Below are 22,240 nucleotides of genomic sequence, written 5' to 3'. Positions count from 1 at the left end.
ATTTTGGAACTCGCCTCCTGAGAGAAGAAGGTGTGCCTCCATTTTAGGACAGACAGGTATCATCCTGCAGTGGCACAGGATCATCCTGTAGTGGATGAAAAGTCATGGATGTCACATACACCAGAATGGCACATTTAAACTGTAAACTCTTTGTGATTGATATAAAACACGTTCTCCCAGAAAGGCTTGTGCTCAGCTACTGAGGGGTGGGATTTGGAATTCTCCGGCAAATATTCCTACATTTAATTTCCTTTGACTGGATAGCTACAAGAGATGGTTCTAAGTATGAAAAAGTGCTGCTGAGCTCTTCTCTGTTTGAGATACACCTGAAAAAATGCAGTGTACTGGTTGATGCCAGCTGATGCTTAGCAAACAGAAAAGGTGAGAAGCAGAAGCATCAGGGTGAAGCCTTGCAGTCCTGTTCTGCCAGAAGAGTTAAAGCACAGCGCAGGGGGTTACTTTGAGCCTTCACTTCTCATGGAAGTGGGAAGTGCTCAGCAATTCTTGGGTGGTCCTCAGAGTGTTTCAAGGCCAGATTTTATTTTTTTTTAGGACATTATGTATGGATTGAACCACTTAGAATGGATAAACAGCAATTTTAAAATAAATTGTGAATATAATATTCAGAGTAGGTGACCTCTAAGAGCAAATAAAGCAGAACTTTTCTGCCCTGGAGGGTGTCCTTTGGTTGAGTCTGTGTTTGTAAAATGATTAGAGAAAAAAAGATACATTTAAAAAGACCAGGAGGAGCAAGAAGCAAACACAAGAGAAAACATTTAAACACAAAGGCAGGTTGGAAGAAGGGCCATGCACAGAGAGAAAGCTCTTCTGCATTTCACTGCTGCTTCTTTCACACTTGCAAATATACCACTGAGAGATTAACTGAATTAAGTAAAAGCAAGGATGGAATGCAAAAAGAGAAACTGTGATTCCCTAGTAACTGACTGGCAAGCTGGTGTAGAGGATCAGTGAATGACACGAATCATTTGCAGACCAAGATCAGAGGGTAAAGGGGACACAGCTCACCTAGCTGGGCATTTGTGCAGGGCTTTGACTAACTGAGGCATTCAGAAAAACACTGTTTTTTTCTTTTCTCACTTATAACCTCTTTTCATTTTTGTTCCTTACAGATTCAGCCATGTACTTGTTAGTCTACCTTGCCTAGTTCTTACTTTGTTCCATCATGTTAATGGAGAACCTGAATTTCAGTTTGTTTCAGTTGTTTTTTTTTACCAAGAGGAAATCACACCTAAGGATTTCTGTAATATTTTGTTCCATTTCTTCCAAGTGCTGAAACTTTTATTGGATGAAATGGAAAAAAAGAATCACATTTTGATGCTGTTCCAGATCCTATTTCATATTTTGTCTCCCTCTGATTGTAGCACTTGGTAATTGGAAGACCTATGGAACTTGCAATCAGAATACTCTGTGTATATGGAGTGCATATCCAAACAGTCAGATATGGGCATCCCATAAACATAAATAAATCTGTAGAGAATAAGAAATTTGTCTTATCCAGATATCCAGAGCTGTCTGAAACCTCTCCTAAAATCCAAGTGTGATGCATAGCAAAGAGATCGGAGGAAGAGTAGCAATCAATACATCAGAGACAAGAAATTAAAAACAGGGCTGTAAATTTAAGCATCCCTAATGCCACAATGCTGCTGAAGCAAGTTTGACACACCTCTCGTGCTTTCATGGATACCACAAAGTCATACCTGAGATGATAAAAGTCCACACTTGAATCTGCAGTTCTGTCAGAGTCTGAGCTGACCAAGGTTGCTGTTACCTCTTGACTACCTGCCCCTTTGCCTCACCACATTGCTGACTCGACTTTTCACCTCTCCCTCACACTGGCAAAAACTATACCTAATCCTGCAGTGAGCTGGAAAGCTAAACTGGAAGGAAATGCTTTCTTTTCCCCCTCTGCACACCTCATGAAATGATTTGCTCATTCCTCCCCCTTAACTGGCTCTCTTTATGATCACACAAGGAGAGCATGTCAGGAAAGGTGGAGGGCAACCCCGCTTTAGATCATATATTAAACTGCTGTGGAATTGCTGCCTTAAGAATACAAGCCCCACTCCCAGCCATGCATGTGTGTGTATGTGGACATCCTAAAAGGCCTGCACATTCATTTCACTGCAGTGGCATATGTTTACTTCGATACAGGATTCTTGAAACACTAGCTCACCTTGATTCATGAGTTAACCATAGGAAACTATCATATTCTTTGGCTTTTATACTTCCATTAAAGTGAAAAATTGCTCTTATCTATCATGGTTGTTCAGGAAATCTTCCTAGCAGGTCCAAACTGTGCAGTGTTTCCTTTCTTCAGTCCAAAAATAGTCTGAGATATAAAATACTGATGAGATATAAATGCTGACCAATTTGCTTGTTTCTATTCAGGCTTTGACTCAAAACCTTATTGACAACATTATAAATGTCAACATTTGATACATAATACATGAATACATTTTAGCAGATGGAAAGGAATAGAAATGAAGCCAAGATGCAGTTGAGGCTGGGCTTGGAACTGCTGGAAGGAGAAGGCTGAAGAAAGGAGGGATGCCAAGAAGGAAGTAGAGCAGAAAGAGAAAGGAAGATGGGAAGGAAGGGAAGAGAAATCACTCCTACTGAGTTTCGCTGAATCAAATACTGAAAGAGTGAAGGGATAATAAACAATCCATTACCTTCTGCAGCAAAGGTGAGGCTTTGCTTTTGCTCATTCAGGGAAGATCTCTTTGAGATAAACAGGAGCTGTGCTATGGACAGAAGGCAATATGCTTGTCCATACTCACACTGTAGCTCATTCTCCATATCCAGGGGTGGAGTTTGTTCTGTTTGTTCATTCCATAGGATGAACAGGATACCCTTTAGGTAAGAGACAGCTCAAGTGAAACAGCCTGTTAACCACCAATTTTAGATTAGCAAGAGTAACCGACTGCCTAGAACCAATAGCTTATACCAATACTACGAACTGCACTGAGCTTCTGCAAGGGTTTTGCTATAGCTAAAAATTATGATCATTCTAGATTAAAGAGATATGGGATGCTACCATTCATCACTCAGTCTGTAAAAAAAATTCAGACTATTTTAAAAGGCTAATTGCTGTGCAGCAGAAACACATGGCATAGGGATGAACTGCCTGCAAAACAGTCATTGCAATCTGCTAATGCTAACTGTACTTTTAGGGGCTAACAAAAAAGATGCCAGAGGACAAGATGAGAAACAAGTTGAAAGTAAAAGGTAAATTTATGATTTTGCATTCTGGGGAGCAGGTTACCAAGAACTATTATCACTACCTGTGCATCAGACACAGAATGTGATTTTCAGATACCTCTTTACATTTTCTAAAAAGGAGCTCCTATGAACCTTCTCTTCTTTTTCCTGTGTTGTTTCGGTACTGAACATTCACACTTCTTTTCTGAGAAAGACAGCTGATTTGTCCCAAAGTGTGTGCATTTGCAATATAAGTGTATTACTTGTGATATTCACTATTCCCATGCTTTTCTTACTCAAAATAAAAAAGAACAACAACAATGCAATACTAGGAAGAAACTTCCCTAGGAAAACAAAGAATCTTTTCTATTTTAGATCCTTGGTAGCTCCATTTTCATAGAGCCGATCAGTTTGTCTGTTTTCGGTCTCAGAATTGCTTTTCTAGCCTTCAGGAAGTGCAATGCACAAGTAGAAGTCTGACAAACTCGATTTATGTTAAGAAATAATTTTTCTGTTGTCATAGAAACCACTGCACATGATCCAGGCATGAATAAAAAAGTAACAATGAAAAGCAGGTTGCTGGTTTCGCCAATGACATTCCCTTCATTGTTGATGTCCCATCAGTAATTTCCTTGCCCTCTAATGCAAAAAGGGCAAAAAGATGGTGTCTGGAAGGCTGGCTGAGAGGAAAAATTTGCCTAGGGGGGGCTTCATTGTCATGAGACAAGCACATATCTCAGCCCAGAAGAGGGTGTGTTGCCAGGCCAACCTCTCCTGCAAGGTTGCAGCAAGGGAATGTTCTTTCCAACAGGGAACAAAGCCAGACTAGAAATCCCTCAAGCCTGTCATAGAGATGTCCATGTCAAAGTGGAAAGAAACAGAATAATTTCCTTCTCTTATGCCATGGGTTTGCTTCCATCAGCAGGAATGAATCATATCCACATTTTAATGTTTGCATGGCTCTTGGCATTGTGCTATGCTGTGCCAATGCTATGCACTGTGCTAAACAATTTCTGCTTCAATAAGAGGAAGTGTTTACCTGGACAGCAACAAATACAAGGGAGTAAAAGAATCAATGAACACTGAGCATCATGACATGTTCATGTAGAAGCCTCTGCACCCAACCCAGCACTGCCTGCCCATGGGCTCTGTGGCACAGCAGTTACACCCTGCCCAGTATAAATGACCATTCATTGCCATTTTTGCACAATGGAAGTGCAGGAATGTACGCTGTGTACTACAACACTTACACTCCACTCAATCTCCACCATCAGTCATTGACGTGTTAGGGGTGTTTATCCCCAAGATTTACAAGGGCAATGAACATTGTTAGTACTTGCCACTACAGCTGTCAGACTGACTTGACATTATTTCCCGAGGGAAATCTGTTTCTGCATCTGCTACTGTTGGTTCAGTTTACAACAGGCTTTCAGCTAAAGGCCTGTTGCTGTGGATCCCTGACCTCACAAAAAGGTAGAAGGACAAGAAGTACTACTGCAAAAAAATCTGAAAACCTACAACATTATGTGCAGCCTTTGAGTTCCTATAAGTAGAAAAGACAGAGGATTTCAGTCCAGAATGCTCCTCTGCTGAAATTAGTACTGGGAACCATCCAAAAAGAAGAGGATATGGATAGATTATAACTTTTTTTTGCCTCTCATGCTGAGTAGTTGCAGTATGTCAATACTTAGAAAAGAATTTTATGAATGAATATTGCTTCTTCTTCAGCTGGTACACTGTCCAGACAGTATTGTTTCTCCCCTATTATTTATCATTTGAAAATATCTGCCAGACAATCTCTCTAAGTCCATTCTGAGATGAAGCTTACCAGTATTAATTTTGCAAGTGTAAGAAACAGAGGCAGGTCTGGCATTAGTTCTGATTCATGATAAAGTGGAAGCAGCTTTTAGCACTGGGTGTGCCACAAATTATGAAAAGGGAATTTGGAATTTATATTTTCCAATATTCTCTGTAAGATGCATTCTTGTGGGCATTCCATGCAGCATTCTCCTTTTTAATAAAGAAAAAAATATACAGATGACAAAGGGCAGGAAGACAGATTAAATAAACTTACCTGATCATATAAGTGGATATTAGTGGACATTTTTGACAGGGCTGACTGAACTCTAGTTATAAGAATCTGAATAGAAAGCCTCATTTGCTCACTGTGAATGACCATTTGCAATTTGGTCATTTGCTTGTTTTCTCGAGAGACACAAAAGCACATGGAGGATGGAAAATTAAAACAGAACTCAGTTATTGTCATGGTTATTGTTGCCAGATTATAAGAAAGTGCTTATCTGCCACTTCTCCCGTATGTGCACATGTACATGTCTCTTTTTATGTTCACTGCCTGTCCACAGCTTGTCTCACACATGCATCTCGTTATGTCTCATTATCACATTTCATTCCCATGCTCTTTGCAGTGCGAAAACAAGATGTGTATTTGGTAATGAAAATGCTAGAGGGGGTTGAGGGCAGTTTTGCATGGGAGATACTGTATTACCACGTCAATCACCGCTCCTCTCTTTCTTAGTCTTTGCAGATGAATCCTGGATGAGCCTCAGCTGGGGTGTTTCTGGTACTGGGGAAGCTGAGATTTAGATAGCAGGTTCTCAGCCCAGGTCCCCTGGCATGTGATTCACACACTGTTATCAAACTTGCACTGAGGGTCCTGAAGGTTTTCTCCCACCACACTGAACACCAGGTTTAGAGCTCAGCATAATTCAGGGCTTTCACTCCACCCTTGGCCTACATATAATAATTTTTTTTAATTTTTTTTTAAATTTTTTTCTCCCCATGGGGCGGGCTGCCCTATTATTAGGACCTATTAATCAGCCTAGCTACCAAAAGGGGAGTAGGGGAGAGAGACAACTGGCTTTTGCTCCAGCATTATGCTGTCCACTGGCTGGGTATGCCATTCCTACTTGTCATCCAGGCTCCTGCTGCGGTTTGTCCCCTGTGAATGCCAGTACTGATGAACCTGCTGCTGCTGCTGATCTGCTTCCTTCTTTCTCTTCTGATGACAGCTGTGTGTTTTGACCTGTGCTCAGGAGGGGATGCCACTACACATCAGGACATGAAGGCTGCCACGGTTTCTTGGAGGAAGCTTTCTTTTCTTGGAGGCAGCAGGGGGACTATAGTGGGAAAGACCGTGGCACCTTCCCCACGGGAGAAGAGTAGGAATGGGTGGAGGCAGAACTGCCAAACAAAACCCATTCAACTGGAATAGCAAAAGCTGCTGAGCAGTGGTGGCTGCTGTGACCTGAACTGTGGGCATCGGGCTCAACTGCATAACCTAAACTCCCCAGAGGAAAGCGATCCCTGAAAATGAGTGCTTAAGTCACCTGTGTGCTCAGACGGCACAGCCTGGACTGCTGCATCCTGGGGCAACTGTAGATCCAGCACATTCATCAGCTGTTGGTAGAGACTCTTAGGGAGAGAGGGGACAGGAGAATGCTTGCAGTAATAGCAGAGTAGCAGCAGCAGGCAGGTTGGTGGGAGAAAAGGTGTTGCATTTGCTGGGATATGGATATAAAACGTGCAGCTGCCAAATCAAACCGTTCTCCTTGTTTCCTACTTTTTTCTCTTTTTTTTTTCTTTTTAAGAATAGCCAGTGACTTAAAGACAGAAAAAGACAATCGTATGCCCTCCTTTATATTCCAGAGCGTCCCCCTTCTCCCTGCTGTTTGGCATCGCGCCCATTTCCAGCAGGCACTTTCAGATGCAGATTTCTCCCTGAATAGGTATGGCGGGGCTCTTTGTCCTCATCTTCCCTACCTTCATTAGCGGCTCTGCTGCTGCTGGCCTTGCTCAGCTATCCGAGGGACCAGGGCCGGGCAAGGAACTGAGCAGGAAAGGCCCCCTTCATACTGATTCATTACCATACAAATGGAAAAACACCCCAGCTATGCAGAGGGCGGTATCTCTGTAAAACATGCAAAAATAGCACACAAAACAATGATTACACAGCGCTTATGCACCAGTTAAAATTCACACTGGGTAGGCTGGATAACGCATATCCGTGTATATATATGATAAAATGGATTTGCTTTGGATCTGCAAATGGTTCAGAGATGTCTCTTGAGATAGGGGCACTGCCTGGGGCATGGTGGACCTATCTGGGTAGTAACCTATCAGCAGGGCAGCAAGCCGTGACAAGAAGACAGATGAGAGGAGATGATCCCCCGTTTGTCTCTTGCCTTGGTTCAGGCTAAATGTTGAAAGATGAGACATCTGTGTATGTGTGTCCCAAAGGCCAGTCATCCAACATAAATGGTGTTTGGAAGGTTTGCGTCAAGCAAGAAGACTCTCAATTACCAGCATTTGCTTCGGGTAGGAGAGAAAAATGCTGGGTAACTCGTGTGTTCAAGAACTGAAAACCAAACTTGTTTTAAAGCTTTTGGTGAAATATATAATCTGACTTTGTGCTTAGTGAAAATAGTACGTAAGAAATGCTGTGAAAAGTCCATTTTATATGAATATATTATTTCTGTAGCTTTATTGATATGTGAACAGTAACAGCATATAGAAAAAAGGGATTGACTGGTGAAAACATGCTTCTGGATGAACATGAAATGGGATGTCACACGTGCAAGACAAAGAATTGTAAGGAGGAAAGAGATTGATTTCCTCAGGCTGTTTGGGATATGATCCCTCTCTGCTGGAAGTTACACACTTCTCCATCAAGACTGCTAATCTCTAAATTTCCTGAAGTTATGTAAACTTACACTTCTGAAGTTGTAAATATCAGGGTCATGTTTGGGAGGAAATAAAAAGTGAAAGCGGATCTGACAGCAACGAGAGGTCAGGCCACAAATGGGGTTAATTAAAGAGCTGTCCATACTTCAGAAACTGGGGAGATCGTCACCTGGGCTGTTTAAATCCAGCATTTCTGGATAGGGGCTTTCAGGAAGAAGAAGCTATTGAGGGAAAGGCTGTGACCCTCCAACTGCCCTTACAGGTTTGCAGAAAACAGATCGGAGTGGGAAAAGCCACATGTGACTTTTGGGGACAAACCCTTCCTACAGCTAAAGGACCATTGAAGCCAGGTGTTGGTGAGTTAGTATTGCCAGGAGAAATGGTGTCAGTCTCTCTGTGGACATCTTGTCAGTACTGAGGGCCCAACCACTCCAGAGGGTGGTTGGACACTGGACCAGACTCCCCAGGGCAGTGGTCATGTTCCCAAGCCGGCCAGAGACCAAGAAGTGTTTGGACAATGCTCTCAGGGGCATGGTGGGATTGTTAGGGTGTCCTGTGCAGGGACAGGAATTGGACTTGATCATCCTTGTGGGTCCCTTCCAACTCAGCATATTCTGTGATTCTGTGCTCCCTAGGGATTCACTCAGGGTCTTAGCTAGATGCTGTACCCAAATGTTGGCAGCTCATCCAAGTGTTTCCTTTGCACTTCACTGGGTTGGGTTATAACCCTAAATCCCTAAAGTGATAGTGGCAACATGGGGAGCACCATTTTGCAAGAAAACTATTTAAAATTAGGCTTTTCCAATTTTTGGCCCAAGATTCATTGGAAATAAATGACAGAACAACTTGGGCTAGTATAAGGCTGAGAACTGTGGGATATACCCACAGAAGCTCTGACACCAAACACAAATGATAACCAAAGTTCTTCCACCTCTGTATTCCTGCCCTCTCCTTTCACAGGAAGATGCACTAGGATGGAGATGGCTGATGGCACTTGAATGCAGCCCTGCAGCGTGGCTGCACAGGCTGGGTCTGCTGCTCCCTTGAATTAGATCTAGAGTGGAGACAGATCCTGAGGGGCTAGAGCTCAACAATCTGATCTGGGAAAACCTGGTTCATCAATTCCCACTCTTTTCTTGCCAATATCAAAACATTTTCTGGAAGCATTTTATAATGTCTACCTACACCAATAGCCACACAGCATGCTGGATTTGTAACCATATAATTGCATCTTCCAAAATAATATATTCTTACCCTCTAAAGACCTGAGCAGGTAGGTAAACAGTTTTTTGTCAAGTACTCTGGAAGGCCTTCAAAAGCATAGTTTGCTGTGGAGAAGAGGAACTAATAACTCTTTCCATAACCTCTTTGATTTATGGAGGAAGAAAAAAATTCCTTAAATTCCACCATTTTTCTTTGAAAACCAGCATAAGGCATTACTGTCTACAGAAATCTGCTTTATATCCTCTCAGGTTCTCACTTTTCAGGCATATTTACTGGTACGTGAAACACATGTAAGCCTCTCAGTAACAGCTATGCTTTCAGATCTTTATTAACCAATAGAACTGGGAGAGTGGCATGTCCCTGATCTGGAAGAGGAGGATAGGGAAAAGATCTTCTGAGCTCTGTGAAAAATTAAATTTGGAATATAATTCAGGATTTCTTGCAAATGTTGATCAATTGACTTGCACCTTGGATGTGAGCCGGGCTTAGTCTCATTAAGAAATTCCAGATAGATCATATGCCTCTCCAAGAAGCGTGTCTTAGTGAGATTTTTCTGCAAAGACTATCAATGTAATTCCAGTTATGTTTAATTCTGGTAAATACAAGGGCAGGTTTTTTTAGCATGTGTGTTACAGAAAGAGGTGAAGAAGTATGTCAGGCTAGTTTAACCACAATTTCAGCACCAGTCTGGTTAAATCTGTTTCTAAATCAATCTAGCTCTACTACCTCTGTGACCAAACCACACACAAAAAGGCCTTAAAAACTGAAGTGATAAACCACCAAGGAACAGCAGTTTATAATGAAAACAACAGGGATGATAATTAAACTTCCACCCGTGGTCTGAATTGCCAGTCAGCTCAGTTAGCAAACTAATAAAGAGAGAGACCAAATTCTTTACTGCCTGTCTGTGGGACAGATCAGCCTTGACAATGTTTCACCCTACCTCTCTAAAATGGGGTGAAAGAATATTCAGGCAATATGCAAAGCTGTTTCCATTCGGTATCCTCCTCCTTTCTCATGAGTTTTCACCTACTGTTTATCAACAAGCTGTTCTATATAGACCTTCCCACCCTATTTGCCTCTGGACTCCCGGCTAATTCTTCTCTCATTACTTCTGTTTTGATGCCCACAAAACTTCTTAATAAAAATTAATTTCTTACCTGAGAAAGCCCTAATAAGTACCATACAGCAATATTAGCAAAAACCAGTAGGTTCTGTACCATCTGATTTCTGGGATTTTGTGATTAACTGTGCAGCATTGACAGTAAATACATTTGGTTTGTCAGCTGCTGATCAGAAAAAATATTTATCCATTTTCCTCTAGTATAGGTTATATCTGTGAATTGCCAGGTGAATTCAAAAGTGGCTCCTCAGGTTGCTACAATCTCTACATGACAATGTATTTCACTGACTCATTTTTTCAGAGATGTCCTGCTGTATATGAACTTACAAGCTATTTTTGCCAAAATATTAATTGCATGTTCTGTGCTTCATGGCTCTGCTTAGCAGGTGAGCATTAGTGACATGGATCTTCAGTGACTGGCATTTGCATAACTTGGATACCATGAGTTCCCTAAAAGTTCTGTGTTTCCAAAACTCTTCTTATCATAAGGATATGTACAAAATGTATTGACCTTCTGGTTTTACTCACTGTTTGAGCCTCTTGCAATTTGTAATATGTTTTATCCTGACAAAATGTTAAGAGAGGTAAAGAGTAGAAAGGGAGGAATGGAATCAGCTAAAGACTAGACTGACTAATAAGTTGCCCAAATAATTAAGCCAGATAGGTTAAAACCAAGGACGAGTTTTCTTCTGACTTACGCTGCTGCTCTTCAAGCATTGTACCCTCTTTCCTTTTGTTCCTTTTCTTATGGGAAAATATACTGTCTTTCCAGTTTTCTTCCACTGGGAATATATCCTTCACATAAATAAATCTTGATTTAACAACATATTTTTAATAATTTTTGGCATCCTTATTCAGTGTGACTTTTTCTCTTCTCTTTGCAAAATGCCCTTCCTAATAATGGAATTGCATTAACATTTCTCCTTCAGCCTCCACTGCAAGTAGGGACCTGGTTTGAACACTATTAGTAGAGGCATATCAGTTCAGGTGGGTTACAGCTGTTGAAACTTGCACTGTAATATTGTCAGACAGAGCAAACTATCAGATCATCAAATATGATTTTAAATGAAGTCTGAAGTCTAAAAGGATTCTGGAAAGAACAATTTTCAGATGAAGGAAAGGATAATTACTCCAAATATAATGAAGGAGCTAAAAGAAAAAAAATCCTCTTTAGATTCCTCAATTCCAGGGGTTTTGCTGTGTATCTGTGAATTTTCTAAAGCATTCTTTTCCTCTGCTGTCACTGTCTGACACACCACACTGCATAACTTGTCATTGTGCATTTACATTTTTCTCTGTTGCTGAGGACCGCCAGCTTGAATTAGAAGCTGTTCATAGCCAAATTCTGAAGTCTCGGGATATTTACTTGGATGTGGCAATGGATTAAAGCAGGACTGTGCCATCCCTTCTCCCAGCCTCGCAGGGGAGGGTGTTGATGGGTCACACAGCTGCTCCTGAACTGCCACTGTTCCTGACTGACATATTTTTTGCTTTACCCTAACATGTCAAGCTGTCTGTATCCTTCTGTCAGCTCCAGGCAAGGATGCCAGCCTCTGAGATAAGGGCAGCATGATGAGGCAAGGCTGGTACTTGTGTCAGCCACCCCAGCTTGATCTGCTGCTGCATGGATCTGCACACTGCCAAAACTCTGTCATTCCTGTCTTTTGGACAGCTACTGTTTGTAAAACCAATCTATACTTTACAAAAGTTATTCTTTCACCCCAGACTGGGGGTTTGTCGAAGTCTTGAGTCACCGGGAAGCCCCATGGAGGCTCTCTGACCTAGGTTGTGAGTGTAGCCCCAGCTCATGCTGCTTGTATGAACAGGAATGTTCCCTTTACTGAACCCCACTTCTAAGCAGAAAGCAAAGGATCAAGTGGGGGATTTAATGCTAAGCACCAAATACTAAATTATTACCATTCAACTTAACTCGATGCCTCCCCTCAAATATTTGAAATTCAAACAGATTGTGCTCAGCACAAAGCAAGCCAGCTCTTAGTTGGGAATGGAGCTGTTATTGCCTAAGTACCACACTGAAAAAACATTGATTTCCACACACTCTGAATACTCCTAAAGGCTTAGGAACTAATGACAGCTGACTGTGTTTGTACTGGATGCTCAATCACTGCACCAAATATGCTCTGCAAACTAGTCACCTTTAAAATTATAGTGGCTCCTTGAATAAATCACCAGCACCAGATTTCTTGGGTTTTCTTGGGAGCAGAAAGGGAAAGGATGAATATGAACATGACATGATGACAGTAGTATTAAAATTATTTAATTCAATGTTATTAATATGCATTTGTATTTTTTTCCATGTTTTTAAATTTCCTCAGGGAAATTTTCTGCATTCTTTTCTTGGCATTTCTTCCAGTCTTTCATTCTCTTTCCTTTTTTCTTTCCTCATTCCGTTGTCCCCTTCCTCTCCTTTTCTTTTACTTGTTCCTGTTCCTGTTCTTTCTCCTTCTTTTCTACTCTAGTCTATTGTACATGCTTGGCTTTACTATTCTACTACTTTTTATTTGAAGAAAATTCTAGACATGTGATACAGTTTTGCATGTTTTTGCTCCTAATAACAATTACGGGTCAATTTTCACACCCTATAAATTTGGATGGATAAATTTGGTGCAATTCTACTGATATTAATGGAATTTTATCTGACATCGGACTCTAACCTGACATTTTAATGATTGATTTGCATGGTCTCAGCTGCAAGATAATTTGTCTTAAGCCCCCATTAAATCAGAAAACTACTGTTCCTGACTGAACATGCCAATCATTCTAGCTTATCTAGTGAGAGATGCCACATGCTTTCTCCTGCATTAGCCTTATTTTTTGACAGCTACTTACACTATTTATTGTCTAATTGGGTCTACCAATACTCCAGGCACATCCCAATCTGTCCAGCCTAGATGCAAAAGTCTGAAAAAAAATCTGCATACTGTTGTTGATTACAAGATACAGGGGCAAAGAAATGCAGCCTGGATGTGACAACTTGCTTACTTTTGTATCATTAATTCCCTGGGAAAAAAAAACAACTTAAAAATTGCAAAAACTGATGGAAGAAATTACATCTGAGCACCTGGGCTGATTCTGACTATAAGGGGAAGAAGGGTACTATGTACAGAACAAAAGCCACTTTTTCCTACTGAGATTTTCATACTTGCAAGGCAGTAAGGGCTAAATCCTGCCAGCCATTGCTTGCTGTGCTGTGAAGGAGGAGGAGGGAAGAGCTGCTCCCCAGGCAGTACCAGGAGATACAGCTTGCTGGTGTGCCTCAGTGTGTGTCTGAAGGAAGAGAATGCCCTCACACACAGCAGCCACTGGTAGGGTAGGCTCTGCTTTGCCTCCGTGCAGAGAAACAAGAATTCCCCTGTGCTGGGTCCCACTGTGAAATCCTGCTCATCAATACCAGAATTCTCTCCATGAAGGATACACCTGCCAACCTCACAGCTGTGGGCTGCCAAACAGCACACCAGCATTTGGACAACAGTTTCTCAGTGGGGTTGGCAGAGGTTTGGCATCCACCGGGACCTGATCCAAAGCTCATGGGATTTAATGGGGAAAAAAAGTCCATTGATATTGGTGGCTTTGGATCTGTCCTTTTGCTCATCTCCTTTGATGATTTATACAACACTGACATGCATATTTCACTTCTGAAGCACACAGAGCACATGGTTTTAATCTCACCATTTCCCTGGTGACAGGGAAGGAACTGTGCTGGCAGCTAAGACACTGAAAAACATTCATTATTCTGTATACTATTATTACTTTTTACTTCCCCATGGAAGGTAGAAACTACAATTAAAAAAAATCACAAATATTTTGTTTTACAATCTTTGCCTGTCCTTAAAGGCACAGTCAAATATTGTAAAGTGCAAATTTTTGTGTGTGCTTAAAAATGATGAGAATGGGTTTTTTTTTTTGTGTTGTAATGGGAGGTAAGAGAACATCAAGAACTAAAAAAAATTTAAAATTAAAAAAAAAGAAGCCTAGACACAGCTTAAAGAGGGAATATTTCCAAAGTAACAGGAAATTCTCTTCTCAGATTGGAAGGTGAGAACATTTCAATCTCATCAAGTCTTTGTTTATAATATCAGGGTTACTGGGCCATTGGCAGCAGTTATCTGTTAATTATACTGATCTGGACCAAGTCCTACAGTAGCAGTGACTACAAAACAAACTTAAAGTAAGTCACAACTCAAGATGCCTCATGACCTCAAGAGCAGTTTTCAGGAGCAGCCAGGGCTTGCTGTGTTGTCTGTCAGACCCCGTATCCCATGCATTTCTCCAAGGGATGCCCCCTCAGCATCTAAGTTCATGGAGACAGCAGAGCATCTCCTGCCCACAGGACAGACCCACAAACCACCAGGCATTTTCAAAAAGCAGGAGGGATGTTTTGCTATACTTTTAGATTTTTCATTCCTAATCCAACACTTTTTTCCTTCATTTCCTCACTGGCTTGTGCAATTTTTTCAGCACTAGATGTCAGTGTGGACTTGCAATACCAGATTGCTCTATAAGTTTTCATTAACAAGACAGGAAGAATTGCTACCCAGAGTGAATCCAAGCTTCTCCAGCCTCATGATATGCTTCCTACAGCACTGGTCTTTTTCCATGTGGAAAGTGTAGAACTGCTTTCTGTCCTTGATTGGGATTAATATGGCTGTAAAAGGACCCTATCTAAATTGTGATCATAACATGACTGAATTAAAGAGGAATTACCATGAGTCCAGAGAAAAGCTTTGTTTAGAAAACAATAAAGAAAAATAAATGGTTCTGAATTATCTTGGTAATTTGTGACCCTGCTAAGACAGCATTGCACAGGTGCTCCATGGGGATGGTTAATCCTGCAACTAAGAGTACTCATCTCAACAAGAACCTACTGACAAAGACTGAGTCTTTGCATTTCCACTGCCTAGAAAGATACTGCATCATCTTGACGTGTTTTGCTACATGTCAGGCAGTTACAAAGACTGTTCTAACTTGCACTTGATTTACAATTTGCCTGACATTTTCTGAATATTGAACTGAAAGCAGCATGGGGCAGAGCAATCAGCCAGGAAGTGTATGTTGGCTTTCTGAAGTGATGAAATGACTGGTTTCTACTACTCTTCAGAAAACATTTTGCTTCTTTAAGAAATTTAAATCCCTCATTCTCTATCTTATTTAGGGAAGGCTGAGGAAGATGGATGAACCGTGACTCCCCTCACTCTGCAAGAAGCAATCTAGAACGAGACACAGCTTCTCTTGCTCCTGGAGAAGTACAAACTGGGGAAAGGCAAAGTGGAGAGAGGAGGAAGTGGGTTCACAATTCTGATTTCTCATCTCTTACTTTCATGGATTTTGGCTTCTGTCGAGTGGAACTGAGCCAACATGACAGATGGAGCCTTTTACACCACCCTCATGCTTGGTTTACACCAGGCGTGATGCACAGAAGCCGAGGCAGAAAACGTTTCTGGCAGAGAGTGTGGAGCTCTCTGATATCCTCCCTACTTGGTAGCCTTGTAGCTGTGATCTAGGCCTTCAGAAAAATCCAGTTACATGCCTTTGTATTCTTCACTGTGCATTAGATAATAAAGTATTATCCTGATACTTACTTCAGTGTGCCTTGCTTTTGGTATATTTTATGGTTGTTCTTCCCGTTTGACTCCTGCTGCACAAAGTCACTGTGACACGTGTGACTGCCCAAGCAGCTGTGTTTAACATTCCTATTTGTTTTTGTTTCTCATTATTAGGCTTATCAGTAGCAGGCTGCAAGTAGGGTGCTGTAGAATGCTAATTAATAACTAATATAAAATATTAGCAAATACTGTGCAAAAATAAGGACAAAGGCATTTTTTTCTTCTGGGCTGAGAAGTTAAGGTAATACTTGGTAGATAATAGAGAACCTAAGAGAATACAGATTGTACTTGGCAAATCTAAGGTCATGTGGCTCTACCACCTGCTCTCATTCCTACATTTTTCACTGTTATTTTTCTGTAATACTGTTTTGCATTTATTTACCTCTTTCTCTGGATGTCTGGCATTCAAAGAATTAGTATCAATAAAGAAAAATGTATCCTGTAAAAGAACTTTGCCTGCAATCAACTTCTGAAGACTGATTTACCTGTGCAATTCTCACTGTGTTACAACTTGAAGTGTCTTCCTTGTTATTAACTATCATGAACTGCTCTAGATAAAGCTCTCTGTTAAGCCAGCTGCCTCTTTAGGTGCAGGAGGGTTTTGTGGTCCCACCCTGCACTGAAAATCAAATTAGTGTAATTCAGGGATATAACTCGAATGACTACCATTATCTGCCCCTGCTCAAGTAAAGGGAGTTTAAGGTGATCAATCCTCCTTCCTTCAACTTCAAAATCCACACTCATCTGGCACTGCTGGATACTGACACATGAGATCTGAAAACAAGGGAGAGTAAACATGCTTCCCATCTGTTAGTTTGTCCTCCACCCCCTCTTGGAAGTCACAGAAACAGAAAAATGAGCTTGATGGCACCTTTATATGTCAGCTGTATGCCCCGCACTTGCATACCCACAGATGTGTGTATCATGCCTTGCCCAGATAAACATGCATTGATGTCACTTCATTAATGAAATGGTGCAGATGCTTCCAGTGTAGAAATGGGCATAGCCTAAGAGGCTATTTGACTTCTCTTGTTTCTTAAACATGTAATAAAAATGAGGGTTGGGGGGCAATAATTGCATGAAAGATAAGGTGATTATCACAGAGAGGTGATAATGCAAAGCTGATAAAAAAAAAACAAAAAACAACCACCAACAAGTAAAACTAATAGAGTTTATGGGAGAACCAGTAACAGTACTGGCTTGATCATGTACCAAAGAGGCAAATTCATATTCATAAAATTCAAAATTTTTTTGCCAAATTCATAGCATTTGGTATTGCCTCTGGTTACCTACATAGGTACTCAGTGGCTATGATAATACAACTGTGAATGTAGGACAGCATAGAAATTATTAGGGTGAGTACCCTTTCTTATGAGAAATCTTGGACTGAAGTAAATTTTTTAAAGTACTACTTTACAGCATGTGGTAATGAAGTGCACAGCAGAAACTGCCAGTTCATCAATAATGTTATTTCCAAGTACTTCTTCCTGTATAAAACGGTCAATCAATAAGCCCAGTCAAAATGTCAGTTTATTTTCAAGATTAAGTTATCCTCGTTGTGAACATCAGTTTTCTCTACAGGCAACTCTAGAGTACAAAATACTGCATATTGTTTGCAGTGTGACAGAAACTTCAGAAAAACATAAACTTCAAACAAAAGACAGAAGGCTTTAGACAGAATTTTTATAAAGCAATGGTGGACTTCCTTACCCTTGTGAGCATCACCACACATTTCCAAAACAATTTTAAATACCAAACCTTGAGCTTGACAAGCAGCTTGGTTTTTTTATTCCGTGAAGTTTGAACTCAACATTTTGCCGAATTGTTTTTCATATGTCAGTGCAAGCATGTGCCTAAATCTTCATATGATTAACATCAATAAGTGTAAAGAGTTATTCAATGCAAATAAAAATCTAAATCTGGATAATGGGGTCTGCATCTATAAAAACACCAGACACCAGCTGGAGCATCACTGACACCAAAACCTATCTAAAGGGATTCCTACAGTAGGTTTATGTATTGTTTGTAGTCACACTGAGAGAGATTATATGGGACCCATTTCCCTCAGCGTACAGATGTGAACATAAAACAACCTCGTCTGCTGCATGGCTGACTTAGCTATAGATGTAAGGCATTAGCATTTTACATGTCCGATTTCAGGGAGCTAAAACAGCTCTGTTTTGCTTTCCCTATGAGCAACTGAACACATCAGAAGACTCTATTTTCAGTTATCTGTGTGGAAGTGTTGTGCAGAGGTATTTCTTTCAAACAGATGAAATACACAGTAATCTAAAACTGCACTGACCTCTTCTAGCCTAGTACCAGCTCAGGAAATCTAGCTGGCTAAACCTTTTTAGAAGCCCACACTAGCTATTATAATATTAAGGTGTATGTTATGAGGGTATGCTGTTACTTTTTAAATCTTTCTCCTTCAGAAAAAAAGTGATCAGTTCTTAACAGAATGAAACTTTGGCTGGCTTTATTAGTTCAGGGTCAGATGCTTCTGTTAGTAGTGAAACCTTGCTTAAATAATTGTTTCAGTGTCCCTTTAAAAGCTGTCAAAGAAGGGGGCTGGAGGGGAAAGGGGAAATTATCTGTCTGCATAGCTCACTCTCAAGCAAAATGCAGGCCCCTGTTCCATTTATCAGCACGTGTTTTCCAAAATATGTAATATTATGAGTTTACATCTAATTTTGTATGCTTAGGGTACACCTGTTATCTGCTATGTTCAAGGAAACTGGTCAAGAATCAAGTTCATTATTTTCACTTGCTGATAGACAAGGTGGTGTAACCAGAACTGAACTGGAGGTATGCAGCTTATAACAAAGAGCAGTTAGTGTATTTGCCTGTCTAAACCAGTTTTTTCCCACTACCCTGGACAAGGAACAAGTAGTGCTTATTTAAGTATGACTACGATTCCCTAGATATGTTTCTACAGGAATAAAAGCAACTTTCACCCATATCGACCCATTGAAGTTCATTTTTATATAACTATCAGCTTTTCCACTGAATTCTTGAAATCTGTAGAAGTATGGTCAGCAGCAAGATATTCTACTTTCCCTTTGCAATGTTTCCTCTCATCACTAGTGACTTTCTTTTGTAACTTACAAAGTTTTTATGCAAACTACTTCTGGGGTGTAGTAATGAACAAATAGGTGGAGGTTACAGTGCCAGGTACTTGCCTCTACAAGACTAGGCAGCTAATAGACATTTGTTAGAAGAAATGTTAGCTTGAAAACTTAACTGTATTGTTGCTTATATAAAGCAAATTTTCATACCTAGAAAAATTTCTATGCATTTTTCAGAGAGACCAGGAAGAATTGAGGGGAGAAAGCTGTCTCAGAGGCATGGCACTTTTTATTCTGAAGATGAAGGTGTTATTTGAGAGATGTGTCTTGTTTAGACTCACACTTGATAGTGAGAGAGCTGCAAATATGTCCTAGATGCAAAACAAAAAACTGAAGCTGACCAAAAAAAAAAAAATAGAAAAAAAAAATCACATTGCACTGGGAGCACTCATGCTCTCTGAAAAGGGAACACAGGCTGTCCTGTTGTGATTTATTTTCTGTGAAATATCCTATGCTGTTAAACGCAACTTTCTGACTGTAAGACTGAGTAACTGGATGCCTTTCTTTGTACAGCTTTTTTTCCATCATAGGCTTCATAATTTAATCCTAAATGGAATAAAATATTATTCACAGTCAAATATGATCTGTATTTAATACCTGCTGAATTCTAAAATCCACTGTAAAAAAATACAGGAACTGCTGTTACACTGTGTAGCAATGTACTATTTTCAAAATGCTGTTTATTCTAGCAGCTGAACGGCTCTACTCACACTCACTAGTGGAAATTTTAAAAACTCCATAAAACTCTGAGCATGCTCCCTCTAACCCTGCTCCAATAGGGCTCAACATGCCACAGGCAGTCTGTGAGCAGCAGAAATTATGAGTCATGTTTGCAACATCCTTTGCCCAAGCAGATTCCTGGAGTCTAGCAGGATAGGAATTCTTACGGTAGCTTTCCTTTCTGTGGGAACATTAGAATCTTTATCCTCTACATAACCACTTATTTTCTATACTGTTAATGTCTCTGAGAGATTTGGATGAAGCTGGACAAGGATTTAAAAAGTAACCAGTGGCAGAGCAGACAGCACATCCACACTGATTTTCTTTCTGCAGGGAATTGAACTAGAAAGTGCTCATGATTGATCTACTTTGGAGTATCTACCACTGCTAACAGAGACTGCAGCTTATAATTCACAAGTGGGGATGACATAGGTTGGGACGGCAGATTATCGACCCCAGCTGTCTGCCCAACACCCAGCACACAAAAGACTCTTCATGACACAGCTGTGGAATCACTGCCTCTTGCTGAAACGGGCAAACAGTTTACACCAGCATTCTCTGAATGGCATTCAGAGTATTCACAGAGCGTCTCAGCTATCCAGAAAAGTGATGTTGGAATGAAGAGTTAGGGCTAGTAACCTTCTGTGCCACCCCCAACGAGGGCACCTCTTCTTGCAGACCCAGCTGTGAGCTGCAGTGATGCCAGAACGTGATGCCATACACAGTTGTAAGAGACATGGCAAAAGGAGGGGGAAACAGGAGGCCTTTCACATCTGAGAAGGAGCATCAAAGATGCCACAAGTGTAAATTTAACACTCCATAATACTTCATATTTTAATTAAAGTTTTGATCAGTTTTATTGTATTAAATATAAAATAGCTTGGACACTGTGCCACTGTGACATAGGCAGGAGCATAGTTGGAATCCCTACTGAGGCAGTATGATGGAGAGTCCTTGAAGTACTGCTTCATGGTGACATCCCCTATTTTACAGCAGACAATAATCTGCAAAAACAAGCATTTTCCTCAGATGACCAACTGTAGGAATCATATTTATATAAATTCAATGTACATGACAGTACCAAACAAGGCACAAAACAGTTTTATGTCTCTGAATGTTTTGTCGTGAACAAATTGAGCCTGATATCCACATGGGTATTAAATTCACTGGGATAAAATTTTTAGTTAATCTTCGTGTAAAAAGCGCGACTTTGAGTGACAGACTGAGGTATACAGGGCTTTCCTGTATCACCAGTGAACCAACGAGATTTTCGTCCTCATTGTCCTACTTCCCCATATGTCCACACGTCTCCTGGTACGTCCACGTACCCGGAGAACAGAGGCTCGCAGCAAACAGTCCGGGCTGGAAGTCGCCGACACGGGAGAGCTCCAGAGGGGGCAAGCGGCCCTTACCCCCACTGCCCGCCGAGCCGCGGCCCGGGCGGGCAGCCGGGGGCCGCCCCAGGCGCCGAGCTCGGGCATCCGGGCGTTCGCTGGAGCCGCAGCGGCGAAAAACCGAGCGGCGGTGCGGCAGGAGGGCACAGGAGGGCACCGCCGCTCCGCCACCCCGGCCCTGCCCGCCGCAGCCGCTCCTCTCCTTCACCTCCCGGGACTCGAAGGGAGCGCGAACACAGGGGCGCTCGCCTTCTGCCAGCGGCGGTCTGGCTCCTCGCTGCTGCCCCGGCGGGAGGCGACTGCGGGCGAGGAGACAGCGAGCTCCCCGTGTGTGTGTGTGTGCGTGTCCCGGCGGCGGCCCCGTCGCGGGAACTCTCCCTCCCGCCGAGGCGAGCCGGCCGGAGCCCACGCGGGCCTCACCTGGCGCTGTCCCGCACCTTGCGGGAGGCGGGGCGAGCCGGCGGGCCCGGCCCGTGGCGCTGCCGCTGCCGCCGCCGGGGGCCGGTCTCCCTCTGGGCGCGTGGGGGAAGGCGAGGCGGCGGCCCCCGCCCGCCGTAACCGCTCCCCATCCCGCCCGCTGGTGCCGCCCCCAGCATGGCGACACGGTAGAGGAGCGGCTGCGCCGGGGCGACCGCCCCCTCCCGCCTCCTCGGCACGGGCACGGCGCGCCGCGGGCGAGCGAGCGGCCTCGGCGGCGCTGCTGCCGCCGGTGCCCGGCACGGGGCTCAGCGGCGGCGGACGAGGAGGAAGAGGATGGCGGTGACGGTCGCGGCGGCGGCAGGCACGGCAGCAGCAGCAGCGGCGGCGGCGGCGGGGCCGAGCGGCCGCGCGGCGGGAGCCAGCACCGTCCCGAGCAGCTCATGGTGGCGCCCCAGACCCGCCAGCAGCGGCCGCGCCGGGGCCGCCAGCTGAGCCGGATCCCGGCGGGCGGCTCTCCCCTCTCCACACCGACCCACCGAGCGACCCGTCCCCCTCTCCCCCCTCCCCGGCGCGACTCGCGCCTCGGATCGCCCCCGCCGGGGCCGGACTGCCACCACCCCCGGGCGCCGCGGGGAAGGCGGCGGCGGCGAAGGGCACCGGGCAGCGCCAGGCGGCGGCGGGACC

At 42.7% G+C, this 22,240-nt stretch overlaps 1 protein-coding gene across 1 annotated transcript in view; it reads left to right on the top strand.

Annotated features, from left to right (window-relative positions):
- MTURN (maturin, neural progenitor differentiation regulator homolog) overlaps positions 1–15,775 on the top strand; it is a 65,119-nt gene extending 49,344 nt beyond the window's left edge. The window contains exon 4 of the mRNA XM_062509060.1: positions 15,444–15,775. The gene's annotated coding sequence lies outside the window, so the exon portion shown is untranslated. The remainder of the gene's footprint in view (positions 1–15,443) is intronic.
- Positions 15,776–22,240: the final 6,465 nt, after the last annotated feature.

Source organism: Cinclus cinclus, chromosome 1, assembly GCF_963662255.1.
Source record: "Cinclus cinclus chromosome 1, bCinCin1.1, whole genome shotgun sequence".
NCBI classification, from domain to species: domain Eukaryota; kingdom Metazoa; phylum Chordata; class Aves; order Passeriformes; family Cinclidae; genus Cinclus; species Cinclus cinclus.
The sequence above is the reverse complement of the archived record's forward strand: the minus strand, read 5'-3'. Positions and strand labels throughout refer to the sequence as shown.